This window comes from Chiloscyllium punctatum, chromosome 5 (genome assembly GCF_047496795.1).
Source record: "Chiloscyllium punctatum isolate Juve2018m chromosome 5, sChiPun1.3, whole genome shotgun sequence".
Taxonomy (NCBI): Eukaryota; Metazoa; Chordata; class Chondrichthyes; order Orectolobiformes; family Hemiscylliidae; genus Chiloscyllium; species Chiloscyllium punctatum.
The window spans coordinates 132,656,971-132,682,983 of NC_092743.1; the positions used below are offsets into that span (position 1 = coordinate 132,656,971).

The 26,013-nt window shown below is 42.0% G+C and overlaps 1 protein-coding gene across 2 annotated transcripts in view; it reads right to left on the reverse strand.

Moving 5' to 3' along the window:
* The window catches only part of LOC140477445 (hepatocyte nuclear factor 4-gamma-like), a 148,536-nt gene that overhangs the window by 108,224 nt on the left and 14,299 nt on the right, over positions 1-26,013 (reverse strand). For both annotated transcript variants that reach the window (XM_072571374.1, XM_072571373.1), the window contains exon 2: positions 17,883-18,058. The gene's annotated coding sequence lies outside the window, so the exon portion shown is untranslated. The remainder of the gene's footprint in view (positions 1-17,882; positions 18,059-26,013) is intronic.

Genomic DNA, 26,013 nt, shown 5'->3' on the forward strand with positions numbered 1-26,013 from the left:
CTATAAGTTACTCAGTTCTTTAGTTCAATTAAACATGAATCAGTCTGAGGTCATCACATTTGGTCCTAAACAGTATCCAGACTATCTCAGATTACCATAGAATGGTAAGGTAAGTTACCTCTAACATTTGAAAAACAGATGAAGTTTTATGTAACATTCAGTCATGTCCAACTAACAGGACACTGTTGTTAAACTAACTATACCCAAACAGCCCATACTTACAACCTATTTAGGATCATCAATCAGGATTGCAGAATGGCACTTTTTCACATCATTGGAAACCAGATTATTTAAAGACACAGGACCCTTTTTTTACTGCCCCCACTTTACCCCTGTTTGCAAAGGCATGAAGGCACAATGCACCGATTTCAAATAGGTGACAGCCATTTTTTGATTCATTCCTCAGGGAATGACTTGACCAACTTGGTAGTTAATTGTCAGTCAACATTAACTAGTGCATTCTCCACAACAACACCTCTACCAATTAAAACCTACTCATCAACTAATCAGCACTCTCCACTCATACAGAATAAATGTCATTTTCCCTTTACTTTAATATTTCTTTCAGACAAAATCTATCTTTGTTGTTTCCTAGTTCACAGCTTTATGTGTAATTGTTGTGAAGATAAATCAAACTCTGTGGATAGTCTTATGAAATTCCAAGGCTTCACAATGTGATTCTATTAAAGTATTTCTCAGAGTAGGGGAGTCCAAAACTAGTGAGTATAGGTATAAGGAGAGAGGAGAAAGATTTAAAAGGGATCTAAAGGACAACTTGTTCTCATAAAGGGTGGTGCGTGTATGGAACGAGCTGCCAGAGGAAGTGGTGGAGGCTGATACAATTACAACATTTAAAAGGCATCTGGATGGGTATCAGAATTGGAAGGGTTTAGAGGGATTTGGGCAGAGTACTAGCAAATAGAACTAGATTAATTAGGGTATCTGGTTGGCATGCACAAGTCATACTGAAGGGTCTCCCCATCTCCATGGTTTAGCCTGAGCAGGGTACTCTGACAGCACATTATATAGTGTCTTTTGCAGAAAACAGAAGAATATAGTGGATGGCTCATCCATCTCTGAGAAAACCTATCATATTTGAATCGTAATATTTATCAAGATTCATTTGATGGTATGCCATCCCACTGACAGCACACAGAAAGACGGAGGATTTGGTTCACAGAATCTTGGCTTGCTTCTAAAAACCATCTTTGTGTTATGAAGAGGTGATGAGAGAAGACCTGCATTATCACAGCTAACTCTGCTACAAGAAGTTATAACCTTGAGTGGCTGTGCATGCATGCTGATTCTGGGATTTATAAGTTATCATTATTGCCCTGAAAGCAATAGACATTTTAGCAAACATTGATAACTTATCTATTTTGGGCTGGGAAGTCTCCACCTCATGTTTTGTTCACACTATGCTATAAAGTTTTGTCATTCACTTCACACACAGCAGTGGCGTCTATTGTAACCCTTAAGACACTAGAAGCTTGCCTTACGCCCACAATAGATACCCATCTGCAGTTTCGAATCATTAACACTATAGCCAGTGAATTATTCACGCCATTAAATTCAGCTCCATAGTATTTTGAAAGTATCTGTGAAAACACCTCAACCTTTTCAGTCTCAAAATATTAAAACTGCAACATCCATTTCATTTTTGATAAGAATTCTTTTCAAAATGTCAAAGAAAAAAAAAGTTATTTGGATTGTTACATGAACATGGCTCCAATGGTACAAGCATATTTTATCAAGATGAATTCCATGGGTTGGAGGGAAGTGGAGCAGAGGTGAGTCACTCACACTTGGTCAATACACACTGCAACCTTTGTTGAGCTTTGGGTTCCCAACCCCAGAGTAGAAATCCTGCCTTTGAGAGCAGCTTGTGATCCTGCTATCATAGAATCATAGAATCACTAGTGTGGAAACAGGCCATTTGATCCAACAAGTCCACACCAATCCTTATGGAGGTTGAGGTAAGCCCAGGGGCTTGCTGGAACCATCAGGCCGGTCCTGGGCAGGGGGGTCAGCAGATCAACAGTACAAGGAGAATGCTTTGGGAGCAGCCTTCAATGAGGTCACGGTTGCTCAAAGAGAAGTGTCCCACATCTGATCTGGTAACAAAGTCACAAGGTTTTGAATTTTTGTTTTACCTGCTAGCCTGGACACTGTGGGAAAGATCTTAGTAAATATGGGGAGGGGTGATAAATGGCCAGTTAAAGGCCACCTCAGGATTTGAGTTGTTCTACTGGTGAATGAGTGGTCCAGTGCTTTCTTCTCCAAGAGTAGAATATCCACTAGGGCAGGTGTAGGTGGGAAGGCAGTGGGAGTAAGGCTCCTACCATGGTGCCTCAATTTCAACTCTCATCTGCCTATCATTCCACCTGCGATAATCATGGACTTTAACACATCTATCACTGATAGGTAGAAAGGATGTTACCTCATGTGGAGGTATCTAGTGAATGAGAGGTCATAGTTTTAGGATAAGGGGTAGCAGATTTAAACAGATGAGGAGCAATTACTTCCCTGAAAGAATGGTGAATCTGGCTAGTGGAGGTCTCCCTTGAGACTAAGTGAACTGGGTGGGAAAGACCGATATTCTGAACTTTTTACTTATTTATATTTCTGATTTATTTCAATGACCTATAATGCTGGACTATTTATTTCTTTACCTTTCTAATTTTGTTTTGTTTCCTAAGAATTTGGCCTTATGTGTCTGTACCTAGGTACCTTTGTATCTGAGATGGTGTTGCGATGCAGCAACTGTAAACTTCTCATTATACTCATTTGAATACACACGACAATCAAACTAATTCAATTCAATCCAATCTGTGGAATTCACTTCTCCAGAGTGCAGCAGACGCTGAGACATTGAGTGGGTTTAGAAAGGACCTGAGGGGCAACTTTTTCACACGGAGGGTGATTCTAATGTGGAATGAACTGCCAGAGCAAATACCAGATACAGATACAGTTACAACATTTCAAAGATATTTTTGGACAGGTACACGAACAGGAAAGGTTTAGAGGGATAAGGGCCAAATGCAGGCAAATGGGACCCGTTTAGTTTAGGAAACTTGGTCAGCATGGGCGAGTTGGTCCGAAGGGTCTGTTTCTGTGCTGTATGACTCTAATCCTCTAGGAGACAGATTTTTAATTCGTAATAGGTTGAAGGATTATGGAGAACAGGCAGGAAAGTGGAGTTGAGGCTGACATGCTATCAGCCAGGATTGTATGGAATGGGTTGAAATGCCTACTCCTGGTTCTTATAAAAACCTAAGGAATGTCAGTCAGTTATTTTTTAATTGTGAATAATTTGCCTTTGGGATAGTAAATTCTCTATTTTACAGTTAGATAAATTAATATTTAGATTAAATAATACTTATTTGTAATATGGGCGGCACAGCGGTTAGCACTGCTGCCTCACAGCACCAGGGACATGGGTTCAATTCCTGCCTTGGGCAACTGCCTGTGTGGAGTTTGTACATTCTCCCAGTGTCTGCCTGGGTTTCCTCCGGGTGCTCCGGTTTCCTCCCACAGTCCAAAGATGTGCAGGTTAGGTGAATTGGCCATGCTAAATTGCCCGTAGTGTTAGGTGAAGGGGTAAATGTAGGGGAATGGGTCTGGGTGGGTTGCTCTTCAGATGGTCGGTGTGGACTTGTTGGGCCGAAGGGCCTGTTTTCACACTGTAAGTAATCTAATATAAATAATTTAAAGATCAGCTCCGGTTCAATTCTTTGCCAACTGGGTTAATGGTATAAAACACGTTAGCTTAGAACAGTTGCCAAAAGGTGAGGGCCAGAAACCACAGAAAAAAAGTTGTAGGAAAACCAGAGTCTCAAATGGCCAGTGTGGAGAATGAAGAAAATAAGTGTAAATTGTTGGGGTCTCCAATGTTCTGAAAAATTGAAGTGTATACACCGAAAGGGGTTACATTCCGAACAAATAGTGTGGCCTTGGTGTAGAAGGCAGTAAGGACTGCACATGCTGGAAGCTAGAGTCAATAGATGTTAGGCTGGAGAAACACAGCAGGTCAGACAGCATCCATGGAGCAGGTAAGTTGGCCTTGGTATTGTTGCATTGGACAGAAAGTAATGTCAAAGGGCAAGTCTTTGAATAATGTTGCAGAACTGGACCTTCAATTAGAGATCTGGGGTGAAATGTACAATATAAATGATCTGTTGAAAATTTACGAGGTAGTTTTGACTTGGATAGGTTTTGGAAAATGGATAGTTATTTCATAACAGGTTGTAGAAAAGATTAACAAAATCCAACTTGGGAATCCCTCGAGCAGAACTAAATTGTTGGATAATGCTAAGAATCATTGAAGCAGGAACCTGGCTTAATTATTATAGAGGAAGATGTTGATGGATTCCTGACATGATAAAGGTCCAAGTGAAACAGTTACTTCCTTTAGCCTTCCTGGAACAAACAAAACACTCAAAGTGACACAAGGAATAGAGATTTCAGCGATTGTCAGGTTTTGGCTTGGCTTGTATGTTTGATGCTCGGATGGGAATGTTAGCACCTGCCACAGATGCAGCTATTTCAGGAAACAGAATTGGAAAAACAATAAGAGGCAGATAGATGTAAGGAATGCTCAAAGAATAGTTTGAGTTCTTCATCTGTGACTCAAAATATTATTTTCTGATTTATTACTCAAAGTGAAGAGGCAGAGTCCTCAAAATGACACATGACAAAGTAAATTCTAAAAGAAGGGGATGAAAATGATGTTGAATCTGAACAAACTGAGAAAATACCAAAAATCCTTAATCCTATTCTGACTACTTTAAATGCGCAGAGCTGGATAGTGCTTGCATTTCCTTAGAATTGCACGTTTGGAGATGACTTGTAGCTCAGATTTTGGGTCATGTAGTAAGTTTGCTTGCTGAGCTGGTAGATTTGTACTCCGATGTTTCATCACCATGCTCGGTGACATCATCAGTGAGCCTCCAGTGAAGCGCTGGTGTTCTCTCCTGCTTGCTATTTATCTGTCTTGGTCTGTTTTGATGGGTGATATCACTTCCAGTTTTTATTTCTGAGAGGTTGGTGAATGGGGTCCAAATCAATGTGTTTATTCATGAAGTTCCAGTTTGAATGCCAGGCCGCTAGGAGTTCTCATGCATGCCAATGTTTAGCCTGTCCTAGAATGGATGTATTGTTCCATTAGAACTGGTGTCCCTCTTCATCTGTGTGTATGGATACTAGTGACAACTTTTGGTGCCTAGTTGGTGCTCATGTATGCTGGTGGCTAGTTTCCAGCCCGTCTGTCCAATGTAATGTTCATTGCAGTCCTTGCAGGGTATTTTGTATATGATGTTCGTTCTGCTGGTTGTTGGTATGGGCTCCTTTAAATTCATCAGGAGCTGTTTCAGTGTGGTGGTAGGTTTGTGGGCTACCATGATGCCTAGGGGCCAGAGTAGTCAGGGTGTCATCTCTGCGATGTCTTTAGTATATGACAGGGTGGCTACAGTTGCTGGGCACGTTGTGTCTTCTTATTTGGGTCTGTTGTGTTGGAATTGGCAGACTGCGCTTATCGGGTACCTGTTGTTCCTGAATACATTGTACAGGTGCTTTTCCTCGGCTTTTCTTAGTACCTGGGGGCTGCAGTGTGTTGTGGCTCATTTAAATAATGTCCTGGTAAGAATGATGTTTATGTGTTTGTGGGTTTCTTCTAATGTGTTGCGGTTGGTGATGATAAAGGTGCCACCCACATAGCAGACCCAAAGCTTGGGCTGGAGCGTGGCAAGGGCTGCTCGTTCTAACCTCTACATAACTGCTTCTGCTAAGAGTCCTAATATTGGTGATCCATACGTGTCCCACTGATTTGTTTGTAGATTTTATCATCAAAGACACCAAAGTAGATGACGACGAGGTCATGGTTTCCTTCAACATGACAGCCCTATTCACATCAATAAACATCAGCCTAGCCAAAGGAACACGGCCTCACTGCTCGAAGAACCAAGGACACAAACACCTGACAGCACCAACTCCATCAGCAAGGACTGCACCCTCAAACTAGTAGACCTGTGCCTCACAACCCATTTCATCTTCAACGGCAAGACCCACAAACAAATCAATGGGATGCCTAAAGGATCACCAGTATCAGGACTCTTAGCAGAAGCAGTTATGCAGAGGTTAGAACAAACAGCCCTTACCATGCTCCAGCCCAAGCTTTGGGTCCGTTATGTGGATGACACCTTTGTCATCACGAAACGCAACACGTTAGAAGAAACCCACAAACACATAAACATCATCCTTACAGGTATAAAGTTCAACAAAGTGGAAGAGGATAACAACAGACTCCCCTTCCTGGACTTCATGGTAGAACACAAAGCCAATGGAGAGCTACATACCAGTGTTTACGGGAAAGCCACACACACTGACCAGATACTCAACTACAGGAGCAATCATCCCAACTCCCACAAACGGAGCTACATCAGGACATTATTTAAATGAGCCACAACACACTGCAGCCCCTAGGTACTAAGAGAAGCCGAGGAAAAACATCTGCACAATGTATTCAGGAACAACAGGTACTCAATAAGCGCAGTCCACCAATTCCAACACAACAAACTTAAATAAGAAGACACAACACACTCAGAAACTCTAGCCACCCTGCCATATATTAAAGACATCTCAGAGGTGACGACCAGATTACTCTGGCCCCTAGGCATCATGGTAGCCCACAAACCTACCACAACACTGAAACAACTCCTGATGAATTTAAAGGAGCCCATACCAACAACCCTCAGAACAAAATAACAAAATACCCTGCAAGGACTGCAACAAAAATTACATCGGACAGATGGGCTGGAAACTAGCCACCACGATACATGAGCACCAACTAGCCACCAAAAGACAATGATCAACTGTCACTACTATCCATTCACACAGAAGAAGAGGGACATCAGTTCGAATGGGACAATACATCCATCCTAGGACAGGCTAAACATAGACATGCACGGAATTCCTCGAGGCCTGGCATTCAAACTGGAACTCCATTAACACACATATTGACTTGGACCCCATTTACCAACCTCTCAGAAAAAAAGCTGGAAGTGATATCACCCACCACAACAAACCAAGACAGATAAATAGGAAGCAGGAAAGAACACCAGCGCTTCATCGAAGGCTCACTGATGATGTTGCCTGGCATGGTGACGAAACGTCTGAGAACAAATCCACCAGCTCAGCGAGCAAACCTACAACTTGATTTCCTTAGAATGATTACGAGATTGGTTAAAATGATTAATTTGTTAAATTAGTGCAAATCAGTTCAAGAAATATAAAAGTACTGCTTGCTCTGGGTTTAAATGATGGCTGATAAAGTGGTCACTGCAGAGAGTTGTATTTCCATGTAAAATAGCTGAATTAAGCAACTTCATATCTATTGATGTAGAGAGATACGTATGTTGTTAATTTCACACATTGAAATGTACAAATGAAACAGTGATGAATATCATGCTTCAAAGATAGAAATAAACATTTTTATAAACTAAGTATGGAGAAAATCTCTGGGAAACTAATCTTCACTTCCCTCGAAAAAACCAAGAAAAGTTCTGGATTGATGTCCCATGTAACTCTAACCACAAACTGGAAATGTCCATTTCATCCAATTCCTTTCTCCCGGGTTGTAATGTATCAACATTTTTCTCATGTTGAGCTAAATGGTTTCAGGAGATATTGACTCACCATGAAAAGAAATGCTCTCCCAGGAGCTGATGTAAACTTTTGTCGAATGATTTTATATGCATCTCAGGTGCCAGCCATCCCATTCCTTATCAAGTCCATTCCTTCATTGTTTAAAAAATATGACCCATACCTCTATAGCTTCCACACTGCTCACCATGCACAATAAGCAGAAGAAAGAATGGGAAATGACTGGAAAGAACAGCAGCAAGGTAAAAGTATTATTAAAAAGAAATGTTTCTGACCAGGAGTTCCAAATGGTGGGATTCTAAGGGTGGCAGCCACTCAGTGCGATAGGCTGTGCTAGGAGTGGCTGCTGGCGCTTGGTGTGCAGCCACAAGTTAAGGAGGTTATTGAGGTGGTCAGCATAATGACCAATGAAGTAATGAGGTTTCACTTAATGGCTGTCGACATTGCAGCTAGAAACACCACTTTCTTTTCTTTTTAGAAATTAGATTAATTTCAGTGTGGAAAAAGGCCCTTCAGCCCAAGTCCACACCAACCCTCCGAAGAGCAACCCACCCAGAACCATTCCCTAAACCTAACACTAGGGGCAATTTAGTATGGCCAATTCACCTAACCTGCACATCTTTGGACTGTGGGAGGAAACCGGAGCACCCGGAGGAAACCCACGCAGACACGGGGAGAATGTGCAAACTGCACACAGACAGTTGCCCAAGACAGGAATTGAACCCGGGTCTCTGGCGCTGTGAGGCAGCAGTGCTAACCACTGAGCCTCTGTGCTGCCCCTTTCATGGGAACTAATGGAGAGAATAGTTTTAAATAAGTATTATTTGAAAATATCACGAAATCCAAAAGATTGTGTATCTTTCTTTTTTTAATTCTCAAGTTTGAGCATTTATGTCACAGTTCTGGATTTATTTGCCTCAGAACATTGACAGCAGTAACATCTTGTACTGACTCTCCGAAGAACATCCCACACAGACCCAGCACCCCCCACCCTATCCCCGTGACCCTGCATTTACCCTAGCCAATCCACGTAGCCTATACATCCCAGAACACTATTAACAATTTTGCATGGGCAATCCACTTAACCCTCACATCCTTGGACTGTGGGAGGAAACCAGAACACCCGGAGGAAGCCAATGCTGACATGGGGAGAAAGGGTAAACTCCACACAGACAATCATCCAAGGCTGGAATCAAACCTGGATCCTTGGTGCTGTGAGGCAGCGGTGCCAACCACTGAGTCATAAATGCCACCCACCACTTGATACGAATCGGGACTGGGAATGGGAGTTGATTCTCTCTCCCTATTCCCAGGGAACACTGAGACCAATTGGAGCAGCCTTGCTACTGCCTTACTTTAGATCTCAACTGATTCAGAAAGGTTCAAGGACCAAACTGAGAGATTTCTCAACCATTATGGTTCACTGCCACATCATTTAGTGTATTTGTCCATTGGGCTTTAGAAAAGTGGATTAAATCACAGAATCACAAAGTGGGATGACAGAGAAGGAGATCACTCAGTATACCACACCTGTACCAAGTTAAAAATCACACAACACCAGGTTATAGTCCATCAGGTTTAATTGGAAGCACTAGCTTTCGGAGCGATGCTCCTTCATCAGGTGATTGTGGAGTACACAATTGTAAGACACAGAATTTAGAGCAAAAGTTTACAGTGTGATGTAACTGAAATGTAAGACTCTGTTAACCCACTTATTAGATTAGAATCATTCTAAACATTATGGCACAGACAGGGAACACAAGGGGCTAACACCTTCAACATATTATCTGGCTAACACCAATTATCACAGTTAACCTGAGAATGCCATTTTAAAAAAAAGTTTTGTGATTTACATATGAAAGAAATGAAACTAACATGGTCATTCTAATAGATGGAAGACTCAACAAACAATCAATATTTTTCAATGTATAATTTCAGTTACATCACACTGTAAACTTTTGCTATAAATTCTGTCTCTTACAGTTGTGTACTCCACAACCACCTGATGAAGGAGCGGCACTCCGAAAGCTAGTGCTTCCAATTAAACCTGTTGGACTATACCATGGTGTTGTGTAATTTTTAAACTTTGTACACCCCAATCCAACACCGCCATCTCCAAATCATGATGCCTGTCCCAGCTCATTCATTGAGCATCATTATCATGTACCAAACTTCAGCTTTTATCCCATACACTTGGACATTATGTTTATCCCAGCTATCATCCAATACCTCAACTATAGAACTCAAATACTCAGACAATGACTGTATGAGTATTGGCTAGTGCTAGTATCACACCAAAAGATTTGCACAGTGAAAATTGAAATCCAAAGTCTGCCTCCAACAGACTTCCAGACAATGCATTTTAAACCCTAACTACTCACTGACTGAAGACAATCTTCCTCCCTGGTATAGGGAGGGTGGTAAAAAAAAGGAGGGGGGGTGGCATTGCTAATTAGAAATGGTATAACGGCTGCAGAAAGGAAGTTTGAGGGGGATCTGCCTCTGGAGGTAGTATGGGCTGAAGTCAGAAATAGGAAAGGTGCAGTCACCTTGTTGGGTGTTTATTATAGGCCCCCCAATAGCAGCAGAGATGTGGAGAAACAGATTGGGAAACAGATTTTGGAAAGGTGCAGAAGCCACAGGGTCGTAGTCATGGGCGACTTCAACTTCCCAAATATTGATTGGAAGCTCTTTAGATCAAGTAGATTGGATGGGGCAGTGTTTGTGCAGTGTGTCCAGGAAGCTTTTCTAACGCAGTATGTAGATTGTCCAACCAGAGGGGAGGCCATATTGGATTTGGTACTCGGTAACGAACCGGGACAAGTGGTGGGCTTGTTAGTGGGTGAACATTTTGGTGATGGCGACCACAATTCTGTGACTTTCACCTTGGTTATGGAGAGAGATAGGTGCGCACAACAAGGAAGTTTTTACAATTGGGGGAAGGGAAATTACGATGCTGTAAGACAGGATTTGAGGAGCATACGTTGGGAGCATAGGCTGTCAGGGAAGGATGTGGTGAAAATGTGGGACTTTTTCAAGGAGCAGATACGACGTGTCCTTGATATGTATGTACCGATCAGGCAGGAAAGAAATGGTCGTGTGAGGGAGCCTTGGTTGACGAGGGAGGTTGAATGTCTAGTAAAGAGGAAGAAGGAGGCTTACATAAGGTTGAGGAAACAAGGTTCAGACCAAGCAGTGGAGGGATACAGGATAGCCAGAAGGGACCTGAAGAAAGGGATTAGGAGAGCTAAGAGAGGGCATGAAAAATCCCTGGCGGATAGGATCAAGGATAACCCCAAGGCATTCTATGCGTATGTGAGAAACCTGAGAATGACGAGAACGAGGGTAGGTCCGATCAAGGACAGTGGTGGGAGACTGTGTATTGAGTCGGAAGAGATAGGAGAGGTCTTGAACAAGTACTTCTCTTCAGTATTTACGAACGAGAGGGACCGTATTGTTGAAGAGGAGAGTGTGAAACGGACTGATAAGCTAGAAGAGATACCTGTTAGGAAGGAAGATGTGTTCGACATTTTGAACAACTTGAGGATAGACAAGTCCCCCGGGCCTGACGGGATATATCCTAGGATTATGTGGGAAGCAAGAGAGGAAATTGCAGTACCGTTGGCAATGATCTTCTCGTCTTCACTGGCAACGGGGGTGGTACCAGGGGACTGGAGAGTAGCGAATGTTGTGCCCCTGTTCAAAAAAGGGAATAGGGATAACCCCGGGAATTACAGGCCAGTTAGTCTTACTTCTGTGGTAGGCAAAGTAATGGAAAGGGTACTGAGGGATAGGATTTACGAGTATCTGGAAAGACACTGCTTGATTCGGGACAGCCAGCACGGATTTGTGAAGGGTAGGTCTTGCCTTACAAGTCTTATTGAATTCTTCGAGGAGGTGACCAAGCATGTGGATGAGGGTAGAGCAGTGGATGTAGTGTACATGGATTTTAGTAAGGCATTTGATAAGGTTCCCCATGGTAGGCTTATGCGGAAAGTCAGGAGGCATGGGATAGAGGGAAATTTGGCCAATTGGATAGAAAACTGGCTAACCGGTCGAAGGCAGAGAGTGGTGGTAGATGGTAAATATTCAGCATGGAGTCCAGTTACAAGTGGAGTTCCGCAGGGATCAGTTCTGGGTCCTCTGCTGTTTGTAATTTTTATTAATGACTTAGATGAGGGAGTCGAAGGGTGGGTCAGTAAATTTGCAGATGATACAAAGATAGGTGGAGTTGTGGACAGTGAGGAGGGCTGTTGTCGGCTGCAGAGGGACTTAGATATGATGCAGAGCTGGGCTGAGGAGTGGCAGATGGAGTTCAACCCTGCCAAGTGTGAGGTTGTCCATTTTGGAAGAACAAATAAGAATGCGGAATACAGGGTTAATGGTAGGGTTCTTGGTCAGGTGGAGGAACAGAGGGATCTTGGGGTCTATGTACATAGATCTTTGAAGGTTGCCACTCAGGTGGATAGAGTTTGTAAGAAGGCCTATGGAGTATTATCGTTCATTAGCAGAGGGATTGAATTCAAGAGTCGTGAGGTGATGTTGCAGCTGTACAGGACTTTGGTTAGGCCACATTTGGAGTACTGTGTGCAGTTCTGGTCGCCTCACTTTAGGAAAGATGTGGAAGCTTTGGAGAGGGTGCAGAGAAGATTTACCAGGATGTTGCCTGGAATGGAGAGTAGGTCGTACGAGGATAGGTTGAGAGTTCTCGGCCTTTTCTCGTTGGAACGGCGAAGGATGAGGGGTGACTTGATAGAGGTTTATAAGATGATCAGAGGAATAGATAGAGTAGACAGTCAGAAACTTTTTCCCCGGGTACAACAGAGTGTTACAAGGGGACATAAATTTAAGGTGAAGGGTGGAAGGTATAGGGGAGATGTCAGGGGTGGGTTCTTTACCCAGAGAGTGGTGGGGGCATGGAATGCGCTGCCCGAGGGAGTGGTAGAGTCAGATTCATTGGCGACCTTTAAGCGGCATTTGGATAGGTACATGGATGGGTGCTTAATCTAGGATAGAAGTTCGGCACAACATCGTGGGCCGAAGGGCCTGTTCTGTGCTGTATTGGTGGTGGTAAACGATGGTGGTAAACAAGGCAATAAACCTGCAATAAAGCAATAAACTTCATCATTTACTGTTACAGGTTTTAACAAGCCACCCACTCAAATGAACAGTGCATGACACATTTATAAAATATTGATCCGAATTTTTCAGACTAATGGCAAGTCTAGAACCGAATACACAAACAATGACTGTATGAGAATTGATTGTTGCTAATTCTGCACCAAAACAGTTGCACAGTGAAAACTGAAATCCAAAGTCGCAAGCATCCATGATAGAAAAAACTATTTTCTTCATTTATGTTTTAATTATTAGCGTAAGATACAAGTTCACCACCTCTATGTTCTATGTTCTATGTTCTATGTTCTATAATTAAAATTCTGCTGTTATTGTTTTGTGCAGTTTCCTGACAATACAGTAATAAGTTGATTCTGGTAATGATTTTGCTTCATTTTACATGCAAACAATATCAAACTTTCCTAATTATTTTTTGCCAGTTGAAATCAGAATAACAGAGTACATTTGGCATCAATCCAACATGTCATATGTTACGTGCAATGTTGAAGCTAAAACAGTAAACTGCAGCTCATTTAAGATTATATACTGTGCAGCTCAGAATAACAGAAGAAAAATAAGGATATGACTTTGTAAATAAGACTGTATGATATACATACAGATAGATACATACATAAACCGCTACATCAGAAGTTGCATTGATCAAAATACTGGACTAAAAAATAGATTTCAAGTCAAACATTTATGAAAAGAAAGACATTTGCAGAAAGCAAAGACCAGAAAAACGATGGTGGTAAACAAGGCAATAAACCTGCAATAAAGCAATAAACTTCATCATTTACTGTTACAGGTTTTAACAAGCCACCCACTCAAATGAACAGTGCATGACACATTTATAAAATATTGATCCGAATTTTTCAGACTAATGGCAAGTCTAGAACCGAATACACAAACAATGACTGTATGAGAATTGATTGTTGCTAATTCTGCACCAAAACAGTTGCACAGTGAAAACTGAAATCCAAAGTCGCAAGCATCCATGATAGAAAAAACTATTTTCTTCATTTATGTTTTAATTATTAGCGTAAGATACAAGTTCACCACCTCTTAATGAACTGAAGCCATCTATCGATCCACACTTTCCAACTGCACAACTTTGCATCCCTGTTGTCAAGTTTTATCACAGTTGTATAACCTTCTGCAATTATAAATTCCTGAAAATCTTCCATTCAAAATTTATCATAATGGAAACTGCAAGGGTGGCACAGTGGCTCACACTGCTACCTTACAGCACCAGGGTCCTAGGTTCAATTCCAGCCTCGAGTAACTGTCTGCGTGGAGTTTGCACATTCTCCCCGTGTCTGTGTGGTTTCCTCCCATAGTCCAAAGATGTGCAGATCAGGTGAATTGGCATGTTAAATTGTTCATAGTGTTAGGTGCATTATTCAAAGGGAAATGGGTCTGGGTGGGTTACTCTTCGGAGGGTCAGTGTGAACTGGTTAGGCTGAAGGGCCTGTTTCCACACTGTAGGGAATCTCACCTAACAGTATGTCACACTGTAATGATGTCCTCCCACCAGTAGTTGGTGGTGCTGTAACTTTCTGGTTTTAGATTTCAGTTTCCCAGCCCGTACTGCAGAGAAGCTCCTTTAATTCAATGAAGTATACTGCTTTGTTTTCCAATTGTATAATTTGACAATAAGTATACAAATTATGTCAAAACATGATATAAAATTAAGACAACAGGTATGTCATTAAAATGATGCATACACACTCTGACACAAACATCCTTTAACCCACTCCACCCTAAGATTACACTCGACTCTGCTAATACATATACATCATCAACATAATGTTACAAACAAGAGGAAAAATCTGCAATGCCTTTATGACACTTGTAATTTAAACTACTAATGAAAATATTTTAAGTGAGAATCTCACTGTAAATACTCACTTGTCATTATTCTACCACCGGTGCTGTTGTTGTCAATATCATCTTCCACTGTTTGGCCTCATCAGCACCTAGTCTGATTCCTTTACCAATTCTCTTTCAACCTGACCCCAACTCCTTCTAACCAGCCCTCCCCACAACCTTGCATCCACAATTCTCGTTCCCTACCCTCTGTAATCTTATGCTTCTATTATCACCCCACTTCTTCCTTCTATAATGCTAATCCCAGTTATTTCTAGGAATCATGTAACCACTTACCTGCTGCCAACTGTCTTTTCTCCACACAAATCTCATTAATATTGACCAAGCTTTTAGACATTCCCCACCTCTTCCAACTCTACTGACAATTCACCTCAGCAACATGAGCATCAGTGCTATTCCCTCTCGGCCAACTTTAATTCTTTTCTTCTCACTGTCACAGAGTCATACAGCATGAAAACGGATCCTTCAATCCAACTCATCCACGCTCAACAAGTTTTCCAAACTAAATTAATCGTACTTGTTTGAGTTTGGCTAATGTCCCTCTAAACCTTTTCTATTCACGAATCTGTCCAGATGTCTTTTAAATGTTCTAACTGCACCTGGGTCCATCACTTCCTCTGGCAGTTCATTCCATATACGAGCCACTCTCTGTGCGGAAAAAGTTGCTCCTCAGGTCCCTTTTAAATCTTTCTCCTCTCACCTTAAAAATGTGCCCCCTAGTTTTTAAACTTATCCACCCTAAGGAAAATACCTATGCTATTCATCATTTCTACGCCCCTAATGATTTTATAAACCTCCATAAGGTCGCCCCTCAACCTCCTACATGTGAATAAAAAAAGGCCCAGCTTATCCAGCCTACTTTTATAACTCAAACCCTCCCAACGTCTTGGTAAATCTTTTCTGAACCCGCTCCGATTTAATAATATCTTTCCAAAGCAAGGTGACCAGAACTGTACGCAATACTGCAAAAATGGCCTCACCAGCATCCTATACAACTTCAGCATGTAATCCCAATTCCTATACCAATGGTCTAAGCACTGGAGTCAAGCATGCTAAATGCTTTCTTAACCACCCTGTCTACCTGTGATGTAACTTTCAAAAGAACTATATACCTGAACTCCTGGGTCTCTCTGTTCAACAACACGACTAAGGGCCCGACCATTAACTGTGTAAGTCCTGCCCTTGTTTCTTCTATCAAAATGCAATACCTCACATTTATTCAAATTAAACTTCATCTGCCACTCCTCAGCCCACTGGCCCAATTGATCAAGATCTCATTGTAATCTTAGATAACCTTCTTCATTCACAGCAGTACCACCAATTTTGGTGTCATCTGCAAACTTACTAACCATGCGTCCTAAATTCTCATCACAATCACTTATATAAATGACAAAGTGCAGCAATCCCTACAGAACACCACTGGTCATAGGCCTCCAGTCTGACAAACAACCCTCCAACACCACCCTCTATTTTCCTCCCAACAAACCAACCTTGTATCCAATTAACAAGCTCTCCCTGAATCCCATATGATCTAACTTTACTATTTAGCCTACCATGTGGAACCTTGAATGTAGGTTTGCTCACAGAGCTGGAAGGTTCATTTCCAGATGTTTCGTCACCCTACTAGGTAACATCTTCAGTGGGCCTCCGGGCAAAGCACTGTTGATAATTCCTGCTTTCTATTTATATGTTTGGGTTTCTTTGGGTTGGTGATGTCATTTCCTGTGGTGACATCATTTTCTGTGATGATGTCATTTCCAGTTCTTTTTCTCAGGGGGTAGTAGATGGGTGTAACTTGATGTGTTTGTTGATAGAGTTCCAGTTGGAATGCCATGCTTCTAGGAATTCTTGTGAGTGTCTCTGTTTGGCTTGTCCTAGGACAGGTGTATTGTCCCAGTCAAAGTAGTGTCCTTCTTTATCTATACGTATGGATACTAGCGAGAGAGGATCATGTCGTTTTGTGGCTAGTTGATGTTCATGTATCCTGGTGGCTAGTTTTCTGCCTGTTTGTCCAATGTAGTGTTTGTTACAGTCCTTGCACAGCATTTTGTAAATACATTAGTTTTGCTTGTTGTCTGTGTAGGGTCTTTCAAGTTGCTTAGCTGCTGTTTTAGTGTGTCAAGCAGACAAAACATGCCCAGAAACCCTAGCCACTCTCCCCTATATCAAAGACATCTCGGAAATGACTGCCAGACTACTCAGACCCCTTGACATCATGGTAGCCCACAAACCCAACAACACATTAAAACAGCAACCTAATGACCCTATACAGACAACAAGCAAAACTAGTGTCATTTACAAAATACAGTCCAAGAACTATAACAAATGCTACATTGGACAAATAGAAAACTAGCCACCAGGATACATGATCAACTAACCACAAAATGACATGACCCTCTCTCACTAGTATCCTTACATACAGATGAGGAAGGATACCACTTCGATTGGGACAATACATCCATCCTAGCACAAGCCAAACAGAGACATGCTCGAGAATTCCTAGAGGTATGGTATTGCAACTGGAACTTTATCAACAAACACATCCAAGTTAGACCCCATCTACCACCCCCTGAGAGAACGAATTGGAAATGACATCATTATAGGAAATAATGTCACCATAGGAAATGACATCACCAACCCAAAGAAACCCAAACATATAAATAGAAAGCAAGAAACATCAACAGTGCTTCACCAGAGGCCCACTGAAGATGTTACCTAGTAGGGTGATGAAATATATGGAAATGAACCTTCCAGTTCAGTGAGCAAACCTACATCCAGAACCTCAACCTGAGCTACAAATCTTCTTAAAATGTGGAACCTTGTCAAAGGCTTTATTAAAGTCGATGTAGACAATGTCTACTGTTCTGTCTTCATCAATCCTTCAATAGTGAATTACCTCTAGGCAACCCTGAGGTATTGGTCCCAGTGCATCTTCTTAGATTCTGATACTCCTCCACCAACTGTCTCACAGAATTTGGTACCTTCCTTCGGAATTGCCATTAAAGTGGACGGATCAAAGTAGAGAACAAATCTTGCCAATACAATAAATGAATTTGGAAAGCTCATCACAGAAGAGACAATTAAGTTCCACTTAAAAGGTTTAAAAGTCAATATGAGCTCATAAAAGAACCACTCTAAAGTTCAACCACAAGATCTGTAATTCACAACACACTGCCGCCATTTAGATTGATAGTGCAATGTAAAATTTATGTTCCCACCTCATCTGAAGAATTGTGACATTAATTGCTGCACCTCCAGTGCTGATCCCTGCTTCTGAATGCTGCCAGCAAACACTGCACACAACATCGGGTCCTGGCAGTGTTCTTTATTGATCACGTTGTACAGACAGACACAATCTGTTTTTGTTTAAGCCAGGCTGTGTATTAATGGAAACCTGCAGAAAAAGAATTGTCATAATGGAAGTTTTTGGAATATGAAAATATGGTGTTATATACATCTGATATGATGATTGCACATAAAAATAAACAATTAATCCAGAGTACCACATCACTCACTTCTGCACTTCATTCTGCATATTGGACAAATAACGCACCAGATTAGAGCAAGACACTTCTTTTTCGAACCTTTTTTTTGTGATTTTCTAAAGGATTAATTTCTGATTTTCAGCAGTTCCTTTTTAATTCATATTAATTTATTTATGAGGTGATGTCGTCACACAGTAAGAATACCTTTCATACTTCTGTTGCCATGTGAAGAATTTGGTCTCACACCAAAGCAGAATTAGAAGAATTCATCAACATCCTCAAGAATGATTAACTTTCCATTAGACATCACTCAATGCCAAAAGAAAGCATTGATTGTTGAGACATAGTGTCTAAATCATTGCAACAAACATAGGAGTATGCAAAAGTTATTTTGCCCCAAAATGGCCGACATACCTCTACTAACAAGTGGTTATCATCCCAAACACTGGAAACTCAAGGGTGTAACTAGACAGAAGATGATTATGCAGCAGTAGTTTAAATGTTGGCAATTGAACAAACAATTTACAATGTTCTTGGTTTCACTGGAGGTACCTATGTTCTGATTCCTTTTTAAAACTGGTTTGCAGCAACAGGAGTAAGAAAGAGTCTTCCTTCACCATGGGGGAATAGTGGGATGGTTTAGCTTTGACCTTCATATTAACTATAAATTCCAGCATAGTACACAACAGTCCCACTGGTCCACTCCAGTAGAGCTGAAATTAGCTTTTAAAAAGGCAACAATATGTCAGCAAGAGGTGGTCTTCTTCTTGTTATGTCTTTCCTTGTTTGGAGTTGCCCTGAATGCATATCCATGACACTCCGTGGGCTTCAAACAGTTGTTTGTCACAGACTCAGAGCTTAAATTTGCAGATTTTCTACAGCAGTTCTCCGTCTAATAACACCACATTTCAGAATTGTTAAAAAGAAAAGTCTACTCATACTTTGGTTCTGATCCATCATCATCACAAATCACGACATTGGATAAGAGAGAACACATGAAAAGGTGGGTGGTGTGCAGAAGGAATGCTACCAGACTCATAATTAGTGGCCAATGTTTTGGGGACATGAGTTTGAATCCCACCACACCCGTTGGTGGAATTTAAACTCAATTATAAATGCGGAACTGAAAAATTGGCTTGGTGATAGTTTCATGGTAACTATAATTGATTAGTATAAAAACATTTTTAATTCTTAATGTCTTTTGGGGAAGGAAATCTGCTGTTCATTCCTGATCTGGCCCACATGACCCCAAAGCCAACATCACAGTAGATGACCAATTACTCTCGGAAGTGTCCCAGGAAGCCATTCAGTTCATGAGAAATTAGTTTAGATTAGATTACTTACAGCATGGAAACAGACCCTTCGGCCCAACAAGTCCACACTGACCGTCCGAAGAGTAACCCACTCAGACCCATTTCCCTCTGACTAATACACCTAACAACACAGGCAATTTTAGCATGGCCAATTCACCTAACCTGCACATCTTTGGACTGTGGGAGGAAACCGGAGCACCCAGAGGAAACCTACGCAGACCCGGGAAGAATGTGCAAACTCCACACAGAGAGTCGCCTGAGGCAGGAACTGAACCCGGGTCTCTGGCACTGTGAGGCAGCAGTGCTAACCGCTGTAATGGGAAAGAAATGCTGGCCCTTCCAGCCTCACCACAAAAGAGTAAATAATGTCCATGCAGGTAGTGGCCGGCCTCTCACATACAGATGAGGAAGGACACACTTCGACTGGGACAACACATCCATCCTAGGTCAAGCCAAACAGAGACACACATGAGAATTCCTAGAACCATGGCGTTCCAACCAGAACTCTATTAACAAACACATTGACTTGGATCCCACTTAACACCCCTTGAGAAAAAGGACAGGAAATGACATCATCATAGGAAATGACATCACCAACCCAAGGAAACCCAAACATATAAATAGAAAGCGGACTACAACTTTATCCGGAGGCTTGCTGACGATATTACCTGGGAAGTGGGAGTGGGCTTGGAGGGGGTGCTGACTCCCCCTTTGAAATTTAGAATCCTTTCCAAAAACTGAATGAGGTACATGAGCATTGTTTTTACCTAGCATGCAAACTATGACTGCAGATGCTGGAAACCAGATTCTGGATTAGTGGTGCTGGAACAGCACAGCAGTTCAGGCAGCATCCAGGTAGCTTCAAAATCGATGTTTCAGGCAAAAGCCCTTCATCAGGATTAAAGGCAGTGAGCCTGAAGCGTGGAGAGATAAGCTAGAGGAGGGTGGGGGTGGGGAGAGAGTAGCATAGAGTACAATGGGCGAGTGGGGGAGGGGATGAAGGTGGTAGGTGAAGGAGGAGAGGGTGGAGTGGATAGGTGGAAAAGAAGATAGGCAGGTAGGACAAGTCATGCTGACAGGTGATTCCAGGTGCTGAATAGCTAACAGAAATAAAATATAGATGAAAACAAGGAATGGTGGAAATCACAGCAAGTCAGCCAACATCCAGAGAGAGAGAGAGAAAACGAGCAAGCTAACATTTTGAGACAGGATGAATCTTCATCAGAGCACCTGGACCCACTTGGCCTTAAATGTTAGTCATCTACGATCATAACATAAATTTCCGACACGATCTTGACAGTGAGTCAGGCAGCATCCATGTAGAAAGAGACAGAGAGAGAGCAAGCTAACATTTTAAGTCTAGATGACTCTGCATCTGAGCACCTTGACCCACTGTGATTTCCAGCACTTTTTTTGTTTTCAGTACAGTTTCCGGCATCTGCAATAATTTGCTCCTACAAAATTGGGAAACGTAGCTGAATCGATGGAAAGGAGAATTGTCTACCCACCCATTATACAGGATGAAAGCGTCAGCAATATGTTGGATTTTTATGCAATGATCACAGATGGCTAACATCTAAGGTTAAGCAATGCTATTTTGGAAGTGCTCTTGCGCAGGTTCTGATTCCTATATAAACAAATCCAGCAGACCTCGGAGAGGATGGAAGTGTTGCTCTGGGACAGTAGAAACAGTGTTGAAGTAATGCAGGCAATTTCTGCAGCATTGATCCTGCTTCCTGATACACAGCATTTCTTCAGCTCATTCAGGTAAGCGATCTGCCGAAACAGTTCACAGTCATAAGTTTTTATTACAGGAAAGCTGAATGCTTAATTGTTAATATGGAGTCACATGGTTCATGTTCAGTTCTCCTGACTGGTTGACCTTAATGTTGTGCTGAGAAAATATTGTAGAGTGAAACCAGTCAATGACATTCGCTGATAATGATTTGGTAGTTCATTTTACCCTTTGCACACCTGAAAAGGTAGAAAAGACTATTGATCCCATGTAAGATGGAATGTGATTCACCACCAGGCCATTATATGCTCAACAATGGGTCACTTTTGCCTGCTAGGTGATCATATCAGAGCAATAGGGACAGCAAAATAAGCATTTACAGCTCAGGATGTCATTTTTACAACGTTACCAATTGTTAATGCCTTTATTTGGACTCTAGAACTGTCCACAATTCACACTGGAAAACTAGGGAGTGGGGAATACCAGCAGAAATTGAAGTACCTATAATTTATAAGTCAATGATCTGACTAAAAAGGAAGATATTCATGAGGATTCATTTGCAGTCAATGTTTGGGCATCCACCAATTATTCTCTGATTACCAACAATCCTTCATATTACCAAACTGATTTTCAATCCTGGCACTGCAGCCTGTCGTTGCAGCTTGAAATGGTGAAGTTGTCTGCTCTTAGTTATCTTGAAAGATATTATCTGGAAGATCACATTTTTCAACCAATGTTGTTGCTCTTTCCGTAAGTATCGGCTGAAACGAGGAAGTCACATGTACTCCATCTCACTCCGCCTGGTGACGTGCTCGGCCAAACGCCAAGTCAAGCACCAAAGGCAAATAAAAGGAAACAAGAATTGTGAAGGGAGAGGTAGCTAAAAGATTACAAACCCAGGCTGTTTTACAACATAAGGCTGAGCTATTGGAATCAACTCACTTGAAATGAATATTCATTCAGAAGTGGAAGCAACAGATTTGGAAACACCTTGGGTTGCTGAGGACAGCTGTCTAACACCATTCCAGGGTGCTGCAGCAAGAAATGTTTGCAAGGTACTGAGGACCACAAAGCGGCCACCCTCTTCACCGTCTTTGATTAAAAAAAAGATCTCAATGATGAAGACAGCCACAACAGAAGAGCTCTCTTTCATTAAGGCGGTGACCGATGCTATTGAGGTGATGGGTAGCAGTTCCAAGATTCTGTAACTGACGTTTGGTTTCTGTGCATTACCTATTATTTGCTAAAAGTTATAACAATTGCCACCCACAAAAGAGAACACTAAGAGTTGCACTCATGCAGACTGCTGGTAACCACTAGGACATCTTGCAACAAGGAAACTGGCAGAAGAAGAAAAAAAAGGAGTAACAAGCATTTGTATAACTTTTTTCATACAAGTCTCAAAGCCGTTTATCGCCAATGAAGTATTTTTTTTATTGTAGTTGATTTTCTATTTGCATCCAAGGAGATAGATGGAGCCTTGATTTAATGTTTCATTCAAACAGCAGCACCTCTGTTGGCTCTGCACTCTTGCAGACTGCAGTGTCCATCTTGATTTTTGCATTCAAGCCCTGGCACGGGATTTGAACCCAGAAACCTGAGACTCAAGGGCAAGAACAGTAACAACTAAGGCACAACTGACAGAAACTCCGACAAGAATCATGCGTCATAGGGATCATGCAACATCCAGGACAGTCAAAGCCAGACTAGATGGATGTTAGTCTTTTCCGATCCAACAATTCCCATGTTCTGATGAACACTGCCATCTTAGTGTTGCACTGTTCCTGATCGTGGTGGGCAAGCTGCAAGTTCAATTCTTTATCGTTGTCCATTTTTTAAAACTATCCACCAACAGCTTATATTTCTTGGGAATCTTTAGATAATAGCATTTTCCAGGAGATTTACTGAACAGGATTTTCACCACGCCACAAACGGAGATACGAGAGCAGGTGATGAAAATATTGATCAAAGTGGTACAACTTAACGAGCATTTAAAAAGGAGAGGTGAATCGGGTAAGGAAGGACGAGAGTGGCAATCCCAGAGCATGGGTACAGACTGCTTAAGGTTTGGCCTTAAGCACTACTGAAGTAGTTAAAACAGGGGAGTATATCAGGTCAGAAATGCAGAAATCCCAAAGGATTGTCGGGTTGTAGAAGGTTACATAGATAAAGAGGAAAAACAAAACCACTGAGGAATCTGAAAACATGGATGCGAATGTTAAAATTTGAGGCTTTTCCAATGTAACTCATAGAACGGAACTTGGTCTAAGTTAGGTCCTGGGAAGCAGAGTTTGGGTGAGCTCCAGTTTGTCTTATGAGGAGAGAGTGAGCAGCTTAGGCCTGCGCTCACTGCAGTGAAGATCTAATTGAGGTATGAAAGGTGTTAAAGTGAATTGACCAAGTCGATGTAGAGAGAACATTTCCTGATGTGGGGGGATCTAGAATGAGAGGTCATAGTATAAGCATAAGTGGTAGCAGATGGAAAACACAGATGAGGAGAAATTACTTCTCTCTTTGGGTCATAAATCTGAAATTCACTAAATCAGAGTGTAATTGAAGCTGGCATACTGAGTATATTTAAGGAGGAGATGAATTTCTAATTAGTAATGGGTTAAAAGGGCAGTGGGGAGCAGGCAGGAAAGTAGAGTTGAGGCTCAGGTAAGATCAGCCTTGATCCTACAAAATGGCGGAGCAGGTTGGAGGGGCTGAAATGACTACTCTTGTCCCTTTTTCTTATGTAAGCTTCAAGGAGGATAGAAAATTGAAGGTCAGCCAGGAAAACAATAGAATAGTCAAGTTCACAGTATCAGTGTCACAGCCAAGGTTTTCAGTAGCTGAGGAATGGAGTAAGGCAATGTTATGGAGGTGTAAGGAGGTGATTTTCCTCATAGAGATGTGTGTTTGGCAACTCACCTCAGGGCCAAATAAAGCACCCAGTCTGTCATTGGTCTGAATCGCCTGGGAGAGGAATGGAAGCATGCGGCTCAAGAACAGAGTTTGTGGTGAGATCTGAAGAGAAGGCTTTGGCTTTCCCAATAATTAGGGAAGAAGCATCAGCATATCTGGTCAGAAAAGTTGTGTGCAAGGTCAAAGGCAAGGGTTCAAGAGAGGTGGTGTCAATGTAAACACAGAAAGTGCTAGGGAAACTTAACAAGTCTGGCAAATCCATGGAGGGAGAAACAGAGTGAACATTGAGTCCAATGTGGTTTTTCTGTGGGGTTTTATATAACAGGGACAGAGAAGAGGCGATGGGAACAGACGGTGTGAGTCTCAGTGCATAAAGTTATTAACAGTGGTGACAGGGAGATGTAAATGAAAGGAATGGAAGACTGAAAATGGTTCCTCTCGGTCAAGAGTAAACCCAAACAAAACATACCCCTGGATGAGTGTAAGAAAAATGGAAGACAGACATAATGGGGTCAAACTCTGAAATTCTAAAATTTAACATCAAGACCGTGAAGCTCAGGAGTTTCCACTGTGCTTCCTTGCAACATTAAAGGCAGTTCAGGACAGAAATGCCAGTTTGAGCGCAGGTTGGTTTATTGAAATGACAAGCAACCAGGAGATCAGGGTAATTCTACCGACAGAGCAGGTATGTTTGACAAAGCAATCACTCAGATTGAGCTTGGTCTCGCTCATGTAAAGGACACCACATTCCGAGCAGCGAATGCAGCTGACTAGGTTGAAAGAAGTACAAATGAAATCCTGCTGCACCTGGAAGATATGTGTAGGGCCTCACACAGTGAAGACGGGGGTACAGTGAATGGGCAAGTGTTGTACATTCTGCGATTGCGTGGGAAGATGTCAATGGGGAATGTTGCAGTGATGGGAATGATGGAGGAGTAGACCAGGGTGTCATGGAGGGAATGGTCCCCGCAGAATTCTGACAGTAGACCGGAGGGATAGATGTGTTCAGTGGTGGCATCCGACTGGATTTGGAGGAAATAGTTGAAGATGCCGCTTTGAACATGGAGATTAGAGGAGTGGAAAGTGTGAATATTTGTTCAAAGTGAGAAAAGGTTTGAAGTTTTTGGTGCACTTCTGAATTGCACAGCAGACTATCAGCAATCCCTGACACTCGGTACAATGGGAAAGCGTGCAATACTGATGAAACACAGAAACATAGAAAATAGGTGCAGGGAAAGGCCATTCAGCCCTTCGATCCTGCACTATCATTCAATATGATCATGACTGACCATACAATCTCAGTATCCCACTCCCAGCTTCGAGTGGCCTAGTGTTATTATCACAGGATTGTTCATCCAGAGACCCAGGTAATGTTCTGGGGACCCAAGGTTTAAATCCCGTCACAGCAGACGGTGGAATTTGAATGCAATAAAAAACTGGAAGTTAAAGTCTAATTATGACCATGAATCTATTGCCGATTGTCAGAAAAACCCATCAGCAATGTGGTTGACTCCTAACTGCCCTCTGGCCAATTACAGATGGGCAATAAATGCTGGCCTAGCCAGCGACATATTCATTTGTGGGTTGTGTAAGGAAAATTCTCCTCTCTTCACGCACACAAGTCAGTTACCTTTCTAATACATGTGGACACACACTGGATAAGTCACATGCTGCAACCTGGAGGTGCTCAGTAAAAGTTGTTCATAACAACTGTCACCCTTACAGCACTGATCCTTGTGGCACTCCACTGGTCAAACGCCTCCTATGAAAAGCAACCCTCCACCATCCTCTTGTGTCTTCTACCTTCGAGCCAGTTCTGTATCCAAATGGCTAGTTCTCCCTATATTCCATGGGATCTAACCTTGCTAACCAGTCTCCCATGAGGAACCTTCTCAAACACCTTACTGAA